This window comes from Haematobia irritans, chromosome 5 (assembly GCF_050003625.1).
Source record: "Haematobia irritans isolate KBUSLIRL chromosome 5, ASM5000362v1, whole genome shotgun sequence".
Lineage (NCBI taxonomy): Eukaryota > Metazoa > Arthropoda > Insecta > Diptera > Muscidae > Haematobia > Haematobia irritans.
Genome location: NC_134401.1, coordinates 73458218 through 73474316, shown reverse-complemented (window position 1 = coordinate 73474316; position 16099 = coordinate 73458218).

Below are 16099 nucleotides of genomic sequence, written 5' to 3'. Positions count from 1 at the left end.
AAATATTTTTATTTTTCAATATAATCTCCTGAAACTTCAATACACCTAGTCCAACGCTTTTCTAGCAATTCTATCCCTTGATTAAAATAGTTTTCCTCAAGGTCTTCAAAATTGTAGTTTACAACTGTAATTGCATCTTCATTTGAGGTAAAACGCTTGCCAGCAAGGATTTTTTCAGATTGGGGAACAAGTAAAAGTCACAGGGAGCTAAATCAGGACAATAAGGTGGGTGGTCAAGCAACTCGTACTTTAATCTGTTGATTTTAGCATTGTTAAAACACTCTTGTGCGCTGGTGCGTTGTCTTGACGAAAAATTATTTTTTTTTGTTGTAAGCCAGGACGTTTTTCTCTAATTTGTACATTTAATTGGTCCAAAAGGTTGCAATAGTACTCTGAATTTATTGTTTTACCCTTTTGCAGATAGTCAATCAATAAAATACATTTGAAGTCCCAAAAAACCGTTGCCATAACCGTACCAGCCTTCTTTGGGGCACTTCCTCCAGCTTCAGTCCATTGTTTGGATTGTTCTTTTGTCTCTGAAGTATAGTGGTGGATCCATATCTCATCAACAGTTATGAAACGATCCAAACAAACTTGAGAAATGTTCATTCTTATGCGTTTTTGATCGACTGTTAACAAATGCGGGATGGATGAAAAAGACTGTTTTTCATATGTTTGGCTATAAAAATTACACAAATTTTTAAACACAATATGTTTGAGTGCAAGCATATAATGTTCATAAACTAGCATAACATGTTTGGGACATATATGTTAATATGTTAGAACATATTATGTTTGGGACATAAAATGTTTGTAAATATAATATGCTTGGATGCAAACATATATTAATTTAGAAATAGCCTATAAACATATATGTGTTTAGTAGCTTGGAGCGCTATTTAACAGGGAGCGATATTGAATTAAGTTGGTGGTTGTTGCTTGTTATTACAAAATTAACATTTTATTTTTCCTTGGGCAATTGATCAGCTACTTCTTTGATCCTTACAAACTGTGTGGTCCGCTGTTCGAATCCCCGTTCGGCAAAAGGTAAAATTAAAATAAAAAAAATCATAAAATTGAATAATTTCTTCTACAATGTTTGTATTACAGAAAAAGGTGCTAAGAACTAAAAAATCTCGTGGAAGTGTGAAAGATGTCGGGGAATATACAATTGGGCAGAAACAAAATTTTGAGCATTCAGGTCGAAAACCTATGTTGTTAGCACCTATATTACCTGTTTATTTTCATAATTCATTATGATTGTAAATATATAAATAAATAAATAAAATTTTGAGCACAATCTTGTTTGGGAGAATTTTTTTTAAGCATATAATATTTTTGGGTGCAAAATGCTTCCAAACATATTATATGGTCACATAATAACATATTGTTTTTTGGAAGACAACATTATTGAATTTGGATGCAAAAATACAAAATGTTTGGAACTTAGACCACCCAAACATATATTGTTTAGACCAATATGCTTTCAAACATATTATATATTGGTAGAGATCAAACATATAAATGTTTGGGCAATACCCAAAAATGTATATGCTTGAAGCAAAATATGTTTGGGAGTATATGTTACAGAAGCGATTTTTTGTGAGGGTGTAGTTCTTCATGCAAAATTAAATGGACTCGATCATTTGAGATTCCCATGATAATAGCAATTTCACGCACTTTTATTGGTCGATCATTTAATACCATATCATAGGTTAGGTTAGACTATTCAGTCCACTGTGATACCACATTTAACTAGTCTTAACCACTGAACCTTCTCTATTATTTACTTTTGTGGAACCAACCAGATTGCTCCAAAAACATTAACAAACTGCTTAAGTTAACGTTTTCCAGGTCAGCCAGTAATCTAAAGCTATATGCTCCAAAAATTCGCTTACGCCTTACACAAAAAGCAGGACACTCACACAAGAGGTGTTTAATTGATTCCCTTTCCTCCACATCATGACAGCTTATACAATAGTCATTATACTTCGCACCTATTGTTTTTGCAAATTCGCCTATCAGGCAGCGACCCGTTATAGCTGCTATCAGGAGTGCTATCTGACGCCTTGAGAACACTAGCATATCTAGTGTGCGGTTTAAATTTAAATGGGGCCATATTTGCTTGGTGTCGTTGCAACCCTTGCAATTTTCCCATCGAATATTGGCCATCATAACAGCCTTCTCACGCAGCAAGAGCTTGCAGGTGGCCAGAGGCATACCAACAGATTCTAGTTCCCCTGGAATATGTAACGTAGTTCCTAGCCTTGCTAACACATCTGCTTCGCAGTTCCCCGGTATGTTCCTATGGCCAGGCACCCATATTAGGTGAATATTGTACTGCTCAGCCATCTCGTTGAGAGATTTGCGGCAGTCTATGGCCGTTTTCGAGTTAAGGAACAAGGATTTTATTGCAGGTTGACTGTCTGAGTATATATTAATGCCAATATTTGTTGGAACATTACTTCTCAGCCAATTCGCCACATCTCTTATTGCCAATATTTCAGCCTGAAAAATACTACAGTGATTAGGTAATCTTTTCGCTATTCGAATTTCCAGATCTTTAGAATATACTCCGAACCCCACTTGTCCATTCAATTTGGAGCCATCAGTATAGAAATCTATATATATTTTATTCCTCGGGGTCTGTGTACACCACGCCTCACTGTTGGGAATTAGAGTTTCAAACTTTTTGTCGAAAAGTGGTTTTGCCAGGGTGTAATCCACTATGTTAGGCACATCTGGCATTACTTTGAGGACCGAACTATGACCGTAACTTTTTTCCGACCACAGCGATAGCTCGCGCAACCGCACAGCAGTTGTTGCAGCTGACTCTTTGGCGAAAATGTCTAAAGGCAATAGATGTAGCATGATATTAAGGGAGTCTGTTCCTGTTTGTTCCGCCTGAGATACATAAGCTTGAGATACGCTGAACTTTATCTAAACAAGTCAGTTTCTGAATTGCCGGCCACCAGACTACAACACCGTATAGCATTATAGGTCTAACTACTGCCGTGTATAGCCAATGCACAATTTTTGGTCTTAGTCCCCACTTTTTCCCTATTGCCTTTTTGCACGAGTACAAAGCTACCGTGGCTTTTCTCGCCCTCTCTTCAATATTAAGCCTAAAATTCAGCTTCCTGTCCAAAATAACGCCAAGGTATTTTGCACACTCACCAAAGGGAATTTCAGTACCCCCTAATGAACTGGGCCTAATTGTGGGTGTTTTGCGATCTTTGCAGTACATGACTAGTTCTGTCTTTGCTGGATTTACACCAAGACCATTATCTTTCGCCCATTTCTCAGTCATCCGGAGAGCTCTCTGTATAATATCTCTGATTGTGGATGGGAATTTTCCCCTGACTGCTAGCGCCACATCATCTGCGTATGACACAACTTTTATCCTTTCTTTTTCTAGGGAAACCAGAAGCAACATTCTAAAGAAGAGGTGATAGAACTCCTCCTTGGGGAGTGCATCTGTTCACATACCTTTGTATGTTTGCTTGCCCTAGTGTGGCTGAAATACGACTCTTTATTAGTCGTAAGTATACCTAAGCCTAAGTATACCTGGATCAACATTCAGAGTTGTCAGTCCATTTAATATCGATCTCGGATAGACATTATTGAACGCCCCTTCGATGTCTAGAAACGCAACGATTGTGTATTCTTTGCAGCTTTCAATAAAGCTGACTAGTTCATGCAATGCGGTCTCAGTAGACCTGCTCTTCGAGTATGCATGCTGTCGTTTCGAGAGCAAACTTGAATCCACGCTAGTTCTAAGATATATGTCTATCATCCTCTCCAGAGTGTTAAGTAGGAATGAGGATAAGCTGATTGGTCGGAAATCCTTCGCACTCGAGTGAGAGGCTTTTCCTGCTTTAGGTATGAAGACGACTTTTGTTTCCCTCCACTTTTCTGGAATATATGCTAAGTTTACACATCGTTTATATATCACCGTTAACCAGGGGATAATTTTTTCAGCCACTGCCTGTAACTCCGCCGGAGTAATTCCATCAGGTCCGGGGGATTTGAATGTCCCAAAGCTATTTAAATCCCATTTTATTTTAGATTCCGACACAATTTCCTCGATAGGAAATGATCGCTGAGCCTCTGTTACATCGCCAGAACATGGTTCAACCGTCTGATTTCCAGGGAAGTGTGTGTCCAAAAGTACCTCCAACGTCTCCTCACTGGACGTTGTCCAATTTCCCTCCGATGTTTTAATGAAACCTGGAGCGGTGTTAGTGGATGCTAGTACCTTCCGTAGTCTGGAAGCCTCTGACGTATTCTCAATACTGCTAGAGTAATCATCCAAAGATTTTGTTGAGACCTTCTCAGTTCTCGTTTATATGCTCTCAGATTCATCTTGTAAGTGTCCCAATCCTCCGGAGCGCTTGTGGACTTTGCTTTGTTAAAGAGCTTCCTGCAGGATTTAATCATATTACTTAGCTCCGTAGTCCACCATGGCGGCCGATTTTTATACCCACCACCATAGAATGGTGACGGGGGTATAATAAGTTTGTCATTCCGTTTGTAACGCATCGAAATATCGATTTCCGACTATATAAAGTATATATATTCTTGATCAGGGAGAAATTCTAAGACGATATAACGATGTCCGTCTGTCCGTCTGTCTGTCTGTCTGTCTGTCTGTTGTAATCACGCTACAGTCTTCAATAATGAAGCAATCGTGCTGAAATTTTGCACAAACTCGTCTTTTGTCTGCAGGCAGGTCAAGTTCGAAGATGGGCTATATCGGTCCAGGTTTTGATATAGTCCCCATATAAACCGACCTCCCGATTTGGGGTCTTGGGCTTATAGAAATAGTAGTTTTTATCCAATTTGCATGCAATTTGAAATATAGAGGTATTTTATGCCCGTAAAGAGGTGTGCCAAAAATGGTGAGTATCGGTCCATGTTTTGGTATAGCCCCCATATAGACCGATCTCCCGATTTTACTTCTTGGGCTTATAGAAACCGCAGTTTTTATTCAATTTACCTGAAATTGGAAATCAAGAGGTATTGTAGGACCACAAATACGTGTGCCAAAAATTGTGGGTATCGGTCCATGTTTTGGTATGGTCCCCATATAAAACGACCTCCCGATTTGGGGTCTTGGGCTTATAGGAACCGTAGTTTTTATCAAATTTGTCTGAAATTGGAAACCTAGAGGTATTTTAGGGCCGTAAAGAGGTGTGCCGAAAATGGTGAGTATCGGTCCATATTTTGGTATAGCCCCCATATAGACCGATTTCCCGAGTTTACTTCTTGGGCTTCTAGAATCCGAAGTTTTTATTCAATTTACCTGAAATTGGAAATCTAGAGGTATTGTAGGACCACAAATACGTGTGCCGAAAACTGTGAGTATCGGTCCATATTTTGGTATAGCCCCCTTATAGACCGATCTCCCGATTTTACTTCTTGGGCTTATAGAACCAACAGTTTTTATTCAATTTACCTGAAATTGTAAATCTAGAGGTATTATAGGACCACAAATACGTGTGCCAAAAATTGCGTGTATCGGTCCATATTTTGGTATAGCCCCCATATAGACCGATCTCCCGATTTTACTTCTTGGGCTTATAGAAACCGCAGTATTTATTCAATTTACCTGAAATTGGGAATCTAGAGGTATTTTAGGACCATAAAGAGGTGTGCCGAAAATGGTGAGTATCGGCCCATATTTTGGTATATCCCCCATATAGACCGATTTCCCGATTTTACTTCTTGGGCTTCTAGAAACCGTAGTTTTTATCTGATTTACCTGAAATTGTAAATATTCTGGTATTTTAGGCTCACAAAAACGTGCATCGGATTAAGTTTTTATAGGTCCATTTGGTAATGCCTCCATATAGATCGACTTCACTTCTTGAGGGTGTAGAAGGCGCACTGATCATGAAAATTGCTTGAAACTCAATGTAAAATTTCCAGATTTTACTTCTACAGATTTAAGATTTCAAATCAAGACGTTATTTTATAATTTTCTTGCACACTTACAAGAGATGTTAATGATTCCTCTAAAACTCAAAGAAAAATGGTTCTTATAAATCCAGAATCTGATATAGTCCTTATAGTTGAAATCTTTAAATTTATCTTCGGGAAGTGTCCTCAAGTCCTCAAGCCCTCCTGAAATTTCAAAGGAAACCCTAATATTTGGTTCATGGTGGTGGGTATTTAAGATTCGGCCCGGCCGAACTTACTGCTGTATATACTTGTTTCCCCTTGGCTTTCCTCTAGAGCAAGCAGCTTTCAGTGAAATGTTGAAGGCCTTAGTAATCCGCTCCACTGCGTGTTCGATATCTTGCACAGTGCTTATATTTGTCTCTGGCATTTCCGGTATCATCAAATTGAACGATTCCCTATACCTATTCCAATCAGATTTCCTAACATTTCGCGGAAATATGGTCTTTGAAGTACGAACAGCCAATCTGAAACTGATGTAGCGATGATCTGAGAAGCTATGTTCCCTCAAAACTTGCCACTCAGATATCTTATCATTCAGTTCCGGAGAGGTCAACGTTACGTCCAAAACCTCTTGTCTGTTCCTGGTGACGAAGGTTGGTGCATCTCCCTTATTGCAAACTACTAGGTTAGTACGCAAAATAAACTCTATTAGCGACTCTCCCCTTGCATTAGTATCACTACTTCCCCAAATACTATGATGTGCATTTGCATCGCATCCCATAATGAGTTTTGTCTTTGTTTTTAGTGACTCCTCAACTAAGGTCTTAACGGCACAGGGTGGCATCTCCCTATCATGTCCCATGTAGACCGAAGATACCCAATATTTGCTTGTGGATATCTCTAGACTGGCTACGACAGTGTCTGCATTGCTCAATGAAGGAAGCAGAAACAAGTTTAGTTCGTTTTTAGCAATTATACATGCTCGATTTATATCGTTACCGGTATTATGCAAAAGTTTAAAACCCGGAGTGCTTAATTCACAGATCTTGTTCTTATATATGTATGGTTCTTGAATAAGAACATATCTATGTCTCCTTCCATCAGGAGAACTTTTAAGGCAGCACAAGCGGCCTTACAATGGTGAAGATTTATCTGGATCAACCACCATCCAAATTTTCAACCACCGTCACATCAGCCGCTTCAATTGAGTCATCAAGGGCTTCCTCTTCACAGATCTCGGTGACTCTCGCAACAATCCGCGGTTCCGCTTTGGTGAGGCTTGAGCCTGTAGAAACTTCCCGCATATGATTTTCGCCATAGCCTGCAGGTTTTATGTCTTCTTCGGCTTCGCTAGGAGATTTTTTCACTGCTGACTCTACCGGAGGTTTGTCCGTTTCGGAATCCTTTGGCTGATCGCTTTTGTATACCTTCATATGGATATCGTGAAATCCATAACTTACACGTCCTTGGCTACAATTTCTATTGTTGTTGCTGTTTTTGGACGTCCATTACGTGCTTCATCTTCAATGCTTGTACGACCACGTTTAAATTCAGCAACCCAATTTTTTACTGTTGCATATGAAGGAGCACTTTCACCTAACACATTCACCCCTTTCATTATGAATTTCTTGTCCCGATAAACCTTTTTTATGTAAATATTTAATGAGAGCCCGCATTTCTAATTTTTCCATTGTAAAAAAATTGCGGATGCGTCTTTTTTGAACACCTGTTTCTATATGAAGTAGTTGCCAGATCGGAACAAAATTTAACATGTGTTCATAACAGATATGGAAGTTTCCAAAACACTTAACTTTTTTCTGTTTATACCACGCTTTTTGTGCTAGGCTAAGAAATTTCCGAACTGCCCTCGTAATGCCCAAAGACAATATACAAAGGAAGATAGGAAATTGGATACTGAGGAGATCAAACCATTTACGGAGTTAGTTTCATACTTTTCGTTTATCGAACAAAATGCGTATACGACAAGTATTGACATAGCATTAAAATGCAAATAAATTAAGTGCACGAAATAAATTTCCATAAAAGGGAAAATGTAATTTTTTTGTTGTTGCCTAAAATTTAACATTGTTTCATTAAGAAAATTTATATTTTCATTTAAAAAATAAAAACGAAAAACAAATAAAAAAAATTATAAACTAACAGGGTAAATGCAACAGTTGGTATGACGCAAGCCAATTTCCTATCTTCTTAAAGTTTATTGTCTTTGATAATGCCAAAATTATAAACAAAACAAATGTCCACACACAAATAAAATGCTCCTCTCAAAGCGAAAACACATGCAGCTGTTTTTCAAATGTCTATTCTCTTGGTTCCGAGTATATATTCTCTTTACTCGGAATACTCATTTTAACATTTAAATTAAATGATATTTAGACTTAAGCATATGAAATTTTTAGCGAACTCTCTTTTGATTCCCTGGCTGTATTGGGTTGATATCTTTCGTCAACTCTCACGGTTTCCATTCTGTCGCTCTCTCAATAAAATATTACAACATTTATATGTTTACTCGAAATTTGTAAATTTATATATGTTTTCATTCATACATATTAGTTTTATGAAACATTCATGTCCCAAACATAATATGTTCTAACATATTAACATATGTGTCCCAAATATTTAATGCTAGTCTAGGAACATTAAATTGTTGCACATTATTGTGTTTAAAAATTTCTGTCCGAAACAATTTTTGTTTATATCGGAACATATGAAAAACATATTTTTATAAGAGGTAGTTCTATCCAACAAAGAAAAAATCATCGGTTCAAAATTGCGGAGTTGACAGCTAAAACAAAATTTTATGCCCCCGCACGGACGAAAAAGACTGTTTTTCATATGTTTGGGTGTAAAAATTATATGTTTGGAACTCAAATTTTTAAACACAATATTTTTAAGTGCAAACATATAATGTTCATAAACTAGCATATTATGTTTGGGACATATATGTTAATATGTTAGAACATATTATGTTTGGGACATAAAATGTTTGTAAATATAATATGCTTTGATGCAAACATATATTAATTAAGAAATAGACTATAAACATATATGTGTTTAGAAAGAGATACATAAAGTGTATGCTGGAAGTAAAATAATGAAAGTAACCAATTGGCGCCTTAAAAATATATATACACAAAGAAAATTCCATTAAAGATTGGAAAAATACTATGTGTGAATATAAACAAGTATAAATTTACAAATTTGGAGTAAACATATATATGTTGTGATATAAGACCGCCAAAAATTGTATATGCTTAAGTAAAAAGATTAAAATGAGTATTCGGAGAGAATATTCATTCGGAACCAAGAGAAAAGACATTTAAAAAAAAAGCATGAGTTTTGTTTATCATTTTCGCATTACGGGCACCTTTTTTTTGTTTCGTCAAAACAAATCGGAACGTACACTGAAAAAACAGTGAACCCACCAGGAAGAAAACTTTCGGTTAATTTTAGAAAATTTTGAATATTTGTAGAAAATTTTAACTAAACAGTATTACAAACGTAGGCATCACGCCGATGTCATAAAAATAAGTAAATATTTTTCGACAAATACAAGAACATTTATTAGACATAACTAAGTTTTTTCACTTGTTAAAGACAATTTTGTTGTTTGAAGAAAAAACTTGGAGTTCAAAATTGCAAGAATGTCTTTAGTGACATACGAAGTTCACGATGGACGCATTTTTGGTAAAATTTACACATTTAAAGAAATTCTGAACTACTTTGTGGAAGACACGAATTTAGTTAATCATTCATTTGAGTATATTTTTTTCCTCGGGTTTAGTTAATTTAACTAACGTACACAAAACAGTATTAGAGTAAAGAAAACTTTCTCCAAGCATAATATTTCTATGAACTAAAATAAAGTTAAATTGGCTTTAGTGAAATAGAGAGTTCACTTTTTTTGAGTGTAGGACGAGTAAGTCAAAATATTCAGACAAAGGTAATTAAAAGGGATCTTCATAAAAACTAACGAAAGGGCACCATACACTGAAAAATAGCATGTCCGGTTCCAAAGATTGTGTCTCTATTTTAAAAATTTCGGTATTGATTCCGAGGCAATGAAGCCGAGAATTCAAGTAAGGATACTTTTAAGACACAATTCTCTTTTAAATGTGGGTTTTGTATATTTGACTCTATGAAGCAAATTTTATTTTTTCGCTTTTTCAGCTTTTTTCATATGCTATAAAAAGTCCGTTAAAAACAAGACAGTAGAAATTATGCTATGTTTCAAGTAAAAACGTCTTTAAAATAAAGTGTTGAAAAACATGTCCTATTTTTTAACGCCTTTTTTTTCAAGATGCAAAAATGCAGCAAATTTAAAGTCAATTTCATCCACTGGGTTGCTAACTTCAGGGCCCAGTGGACGGGTAACGACTGAAGCTATAAATTTGTGCAGCGACCAAGAGTCACGCCCAATTAGTCGACCTGTAGACGGGTCGACTGGCGGTGACACTTTGGCAAGTCGAACCTTTTCTAAGGTGACGACATCAAAAGGAGGCAATCCCTATCGAAAGAGATTCAAGGAACAAGCACGTTGTCGGCTAAGCAAAGCGATTCCTTAAAATGGGCTCAAGGAATTCTTAAAGCTGGAAAAAGGGAACGATTACCGGATGAGCTGCCATACTCTAAACGGGATCAAAGATCGTTTGCCTCAGTTGCAAAAGACAGCCTTGTGATGGCTATTATTAATAAAGGAGCATTGGACGGTATGATTCCAAGGCAAAAATGGGGGAAATTGATAACGCGATGTCTGGTGTCTACTCAGAGGTGCGAAAAAAGTTTCGCGGACCAAGTCCTCGACGGCAAGATGCTGGATGGTATCAAGGACGATATGAGTTAATAGCTTTTGCGGACCAAATGTCTATGGATTGCTTTAAAGCTGCATTGATGCTAATTGGTGAAGTTTGGGAAGGAGCCGGTTTGGAGTTAGTCGATAAAAAAGACATACCGGCTAAACCTAGAGCACATGCATGGATACCGGCACACCCTCCTGATCCTTAGTCAATACTAAACTGACTAAAGGAATGTAACCCAGACCTTCCAACCGCCGATTGGAAGGTTGGTCGTTTGTGTGAGGTGGATGGACGCAGGTTGTTGCGAGAGTCACCGAGATCTGTGAAGAGGAAGCCCTTGATGACTCAATTGAAGCGGCTGATGTGACGGTGGTTGAAAATTTGGATGGTTCCTCCAGATAAATCTTCACCATTGTAAGGCCGCTTGTGCTGCCTTAAAAGTTCTCCTGATGAAAGGAGACATAGATATAGTTCTTATTCAAGAACCATACATATATAAGATCAAGATCTGTGAATTAAGCACTCCGGGTTGCAAACTTTTGCATAATACCGGTAACGATATAAATCGAGCATGTATAATTGCTAAAAATAAACTACACTTGTTGCTGCTTCCTTCATTGAGCAATGCAGACACTGTCGTAGCCAGTCTAGAGATATCCACATGCAAATATTGGGTATCTTCGGTCTACATGGGACCTTAGTTGAGGAGTCACTAAAAACAAAGACAAAACTCATTATGGGATGCGATGCAAATGCACATCATAGTATTTGAGGAAGTAGTGATACTAATGCAAGGGGAGAGTGGCTAATAGAGTTTATTTTGCGTACTAACCTGGTAGTTTGCAATAAGGGAGATGCACCAACCTTCGTCACCAGGAACAGACAAGAGGTTTTGGACGTCACGTTGACCTCTCCGGAAATGAATGATAAGATATCTGAGTGGCAAGTTTTGAAGGAACATAGCTTCTCAGATCATCGCTACATCAGTTTCAGATTGGCTGTTCGTACTTCAAAGACCATATTTCCGCCAAATGTTAGGAAAGCTGATTGGAATAGGTATAGGGAATTGTTCAATTTGATGATACCGGAACTGCCGGAGACAAATATGAGCACTGTGCAAGATATCGAACACGCAGTGGAGCGGATTACTAAGGCCTTCAACATTTCACTGAAAGCTGCTTGCCCTAGAGGAAAGCCAAGGGGGAAAATCGGCCGCCATGGTGGACTACGGAGTTAAGTAATATGAGGAAATCCTGAAGGAAGCTCTTTAACAAAGCAAAGTCCACAAGAGCTCCAGAGTATTGGGACACTTACAAGATGAATCTGAGAGCATATAAACGAGAACTGAGAAGGTCTCAACAAAACTCTTTGGATGATTACTGTAGCAGTATTGAGAATACGTCAGAGGCTTCCAGACTACGTAAGGTACTAGCATCCACTAACACCGCTCCAGGTTTCATTAAAACATCGGAGGGAAATTGGACAACGTCCAGTGAGGAGACGTTGGAGGTACTTTTGGATACACACTTCCCTGGAAATCAGACGGTTGAACCATGTTCCGGCGGTGTAACAGAGGCTCAGCGATCATTTCCTATCGAGGAAATTGTGTCGGAATCTAGATTAAAATGGGCTTTAAATAGCTTTGGACCATTCAAATCCCCCGGACCTGATGGAATTACTCCGGCGGAGTTACAGGCAGTGGCTGAAAGAATTATCCCCTGGTTGACGGTGATATATAAACGATTTGTAAACTTAGCATATATTCCAGAAAAGTGGAGGGAAACAAAAGTCGTCTTCATCCTAAAGCAGGAAAAGCCTCTCACTCGAGTGCGAAGAATTTCCGACCAATCAGCTTATCCTCATTCCTACTTAAGACCCTGGAGAGGATGATAGACATGTATCTTAGAACTAGCGTGGATTCAGGTTTGCTCTCGAAACGACAGCATGCATACTCGAAGGGCAGGTCTACTGAGACCGCATTGCATGAACTAGACAGCTTTATTGAAAGCTCAATATCTGTCAAAGAATACACAATCGTGGCGTTTCTAGACATCAAAGGGGCGTTCAATAATGTCCATCCGAGCTCGATATTAAATGGACTGACAACTCTGAATGTTGATCCAGGTATACTTAGGCGGTTAGACGAACTTCTAATAAAGAGACGTATTTCAGCCACACTAGGGCAAGCAAACATACAAAGGTATGTGAACAGAGGCACTCCCCAAGGAGGAGTCACTCACCAAGGGAAACAGTGAAAAATTAAACAGTAAGATCTATAAAAACAAAGTTTAGTTCCTCTTTATCAATAAGTAGTCCACGAGGAGTTGACGGATACTTTCGAAAATAAAAGCGGACATTGAGTTTGAGTTTTGCCACTAAAATTATTTCTCATTTTAACGGCAAAACTCGCATCGGTAAAACCAGAATAACATTATAACTTTTTTAGGCAAATTGTATTATAACTTGGTGGGGAATGATCCAAAGCAACAATTGAATAAGTTTATTTTCTTTAGAATAAATTATTAAAGAAAGCAAACAATTGTTCACACCTAAATAAATTTATGTGTTGGTTGTAAAATTATTGTTTCGAATTTAAATATAATGTGCTTTTGAATGGTTATCGTTAACTTTAGGATTCGATGGAAAAATATGTATATATTACTCGACTTCACATTCTTCCTTTGTAATAGTTTTTTGAATTTCTTCGAAAATTTCAAACTTGTGTACAAAAACCTTTTTTGTTACAAATTTTTTATTTTTGCAATAAAAAATAATATATGATTTGAAATCAGTCCATTTCGTTTATATCAAGCACTGTTCTTTTCTGAATTTAAGTCTTTTATAAGACAATGTTTACAGTTTCGTAGTAAAAAGTTGATATAGTAGTATGTAATGTTGAACACCTTTTCGGGATATTCCGAACGTATTTGGAATATACGTAAAAAAATATATGTAAAAAAAAAAATAAAAAATGGTGTCGGTCGAAGCAGGGTTCGAACCCAGGACCCTTGGCATGCAAGGCGGACGTACCAACCACTGCTCCACGTCGCCAACAAATGTATGTTTAACAATGTAATGTTGTTAAACAATGTTATGTTTGCATCGGCTCGTGGGCGCCGCAAGCTATGCTATATAAACGATAATTATCTCTTGATGACCATAACAGCTACGTAGCCCAGTGGTTAGTGTGCTGGCTTACAAACTGTGTGGTCTGCTGTTCGAATCCCCGTCCGGCAAAAGGTAAAATTTAAAAAATTATAACATTTAATAATTTCTTCTACAATGTTTGTATTACAGAAAAAGGTGCTATGAACTAAAAAACTCATGGAAGTGAGAAAAATGTGAGTGAATAAAAAATTAGACAGAAAAAAATTTGACCACAATCTTCTTTGGGAGAAAATTCTTCTAAGCGTATAATATCTTTGGGTTCAAAATGTTTCCAAACATATTATATGTTCACATAATAACATATAGTTTTCTGGAAGACAACATTATTGAATTTGGATGGAAAAATACATAATGTTTGGATCTTAGACCACCCAAACATATTATATTGTTTAGACCAATATGCTTTCAAACATATTATATATTGGAAGAAATCAAATATATAAATGTTTGGGCAATACCCAAAAATGTATATGCTTGAAGCAAACTATGTTTGGGAGTATATGTTACAAAAGCGATTTTTTTTTTTGAGGGTGCGGAATGACTAAGTTTCAACGCCTAATAATTTTTAGCTTCGCAACAATTATTGTTTATTTTATTTTATTTTATTTTATTTCATTTTATTTTTTATTTTATTCGCCAAAGATGAAATATTTCTCCTTTTTTTTCATGACAACAGTAGTATAACAGTTAAAATAACTGTTTGGAATTGAAAGAAATTTATTTCGATTTCACTATCATTCAAGCTCATTTACATTACACTCCCAAAATCCACTTTAACTAGATTTCAACTGTCATTTGCCTTATAAATAAGGGATTTAAAATCCACTTTTAATAGTTTTCGCGTCTAATGTGAATGATGTATAAAATTGAAATTAAAGAAACTATATTAATAAAGGTTGGAATTTTCATATTTCATAAAAACATCCTTGCAATAATTATGAAATTTTGAAATTATGCAAATGCAAACGTGTGTTACATAAGGTAAAATGTTGTTCTTCATCAACCGTCGAACTGAACGGACGTGTTTTCTAATAGCGGAGTATTTCATCGTAATAAGTACTTATTACGAATTTCACGTGTGGTGGAAATAATAAACCACCATGCAGCGAAATTCAAAGTCATCCACTGGGTTGCTAACTTCAGGGCCCAGTGGACGGGTAACGACTGAAGTTATAAATTTGGGCAGCGACCAAGAGTCAGGCCCAATTAGTCGACCTGTAGACGGGTCGACTGGCGGTGACACTTTGGCAAATCGAACCTTTTCTAAGGTGACGACATCAAAAGGAGGCAATCCCTCTCGAAAGAGATTCAAGGAACGAAGAAATGCTTTGTTTATCCTAAAGAAATTAGGATCAGTCGACCCAAGCACGTTGTCGGCTAAGCAAAGCGATTCCTTAAAATGGGCTCAAGGAATTCTTGAAGCTGGAAAAAGGGAACGATCACCGGATGAGCTACCATCCTCTAAACGGGATCAAAGATCGTTTGCCTCAGTTGCAAAAGACAGCCTTGTGATGGCGATTATTAATAAAGGAGCATTGGACGGTATGATTCCAAGGCAAAAATGGGGGGAAATTGAGAACGCGATGTCTGGTGTCTACTCAGAGGTGCGAAAAAAGTTTCGCGGACCAAGTCCTCGACGGCAAGATGCTGGATGGTATCAAGGACGATATAAGTTAATAGCTTTTGCAGACCAGAGGTCTATGGATTGCTTTAAAGCTGCATTGATGCTAATTGGTGAAGTTTGGGAAGGAACCGCTTTGGAGTTAGTCGATAAAAAAGACATACCGGCTAAACCTAGAGCACATGCATGGATACCGGCAAACCCTCCTGATCCTGAGTCAATACTAGAGAGACTAAAAGAATATAACCCAGATCTTCCAACCGCCGATTGGAAGGTTGGTCGTTTGGATGAGGTGGATGGACCAAGACGACATGCGGTGTTTATATTAAACATAGAGTCGCTGTCACATCTAGCCCAGAACCAAGGACGCGTAAGTTATGGCTTTCATGATATCCATATGAAGGTATACAAAAGCGATCAGCCAAAGGATACCGAAACGGACAAGCCTCCGGTAGAGTCAGCAGTGAAAAAATCTCCTAGCGAAGCCGAAGGAGACATAAAACCTACAGACTATGGCGAAAATCATATGCGGGAAGTTTCTACAGGCTCAAGCCTCACCAAAGCTGAACCGCGGACTGTTGCGAGAGTCACC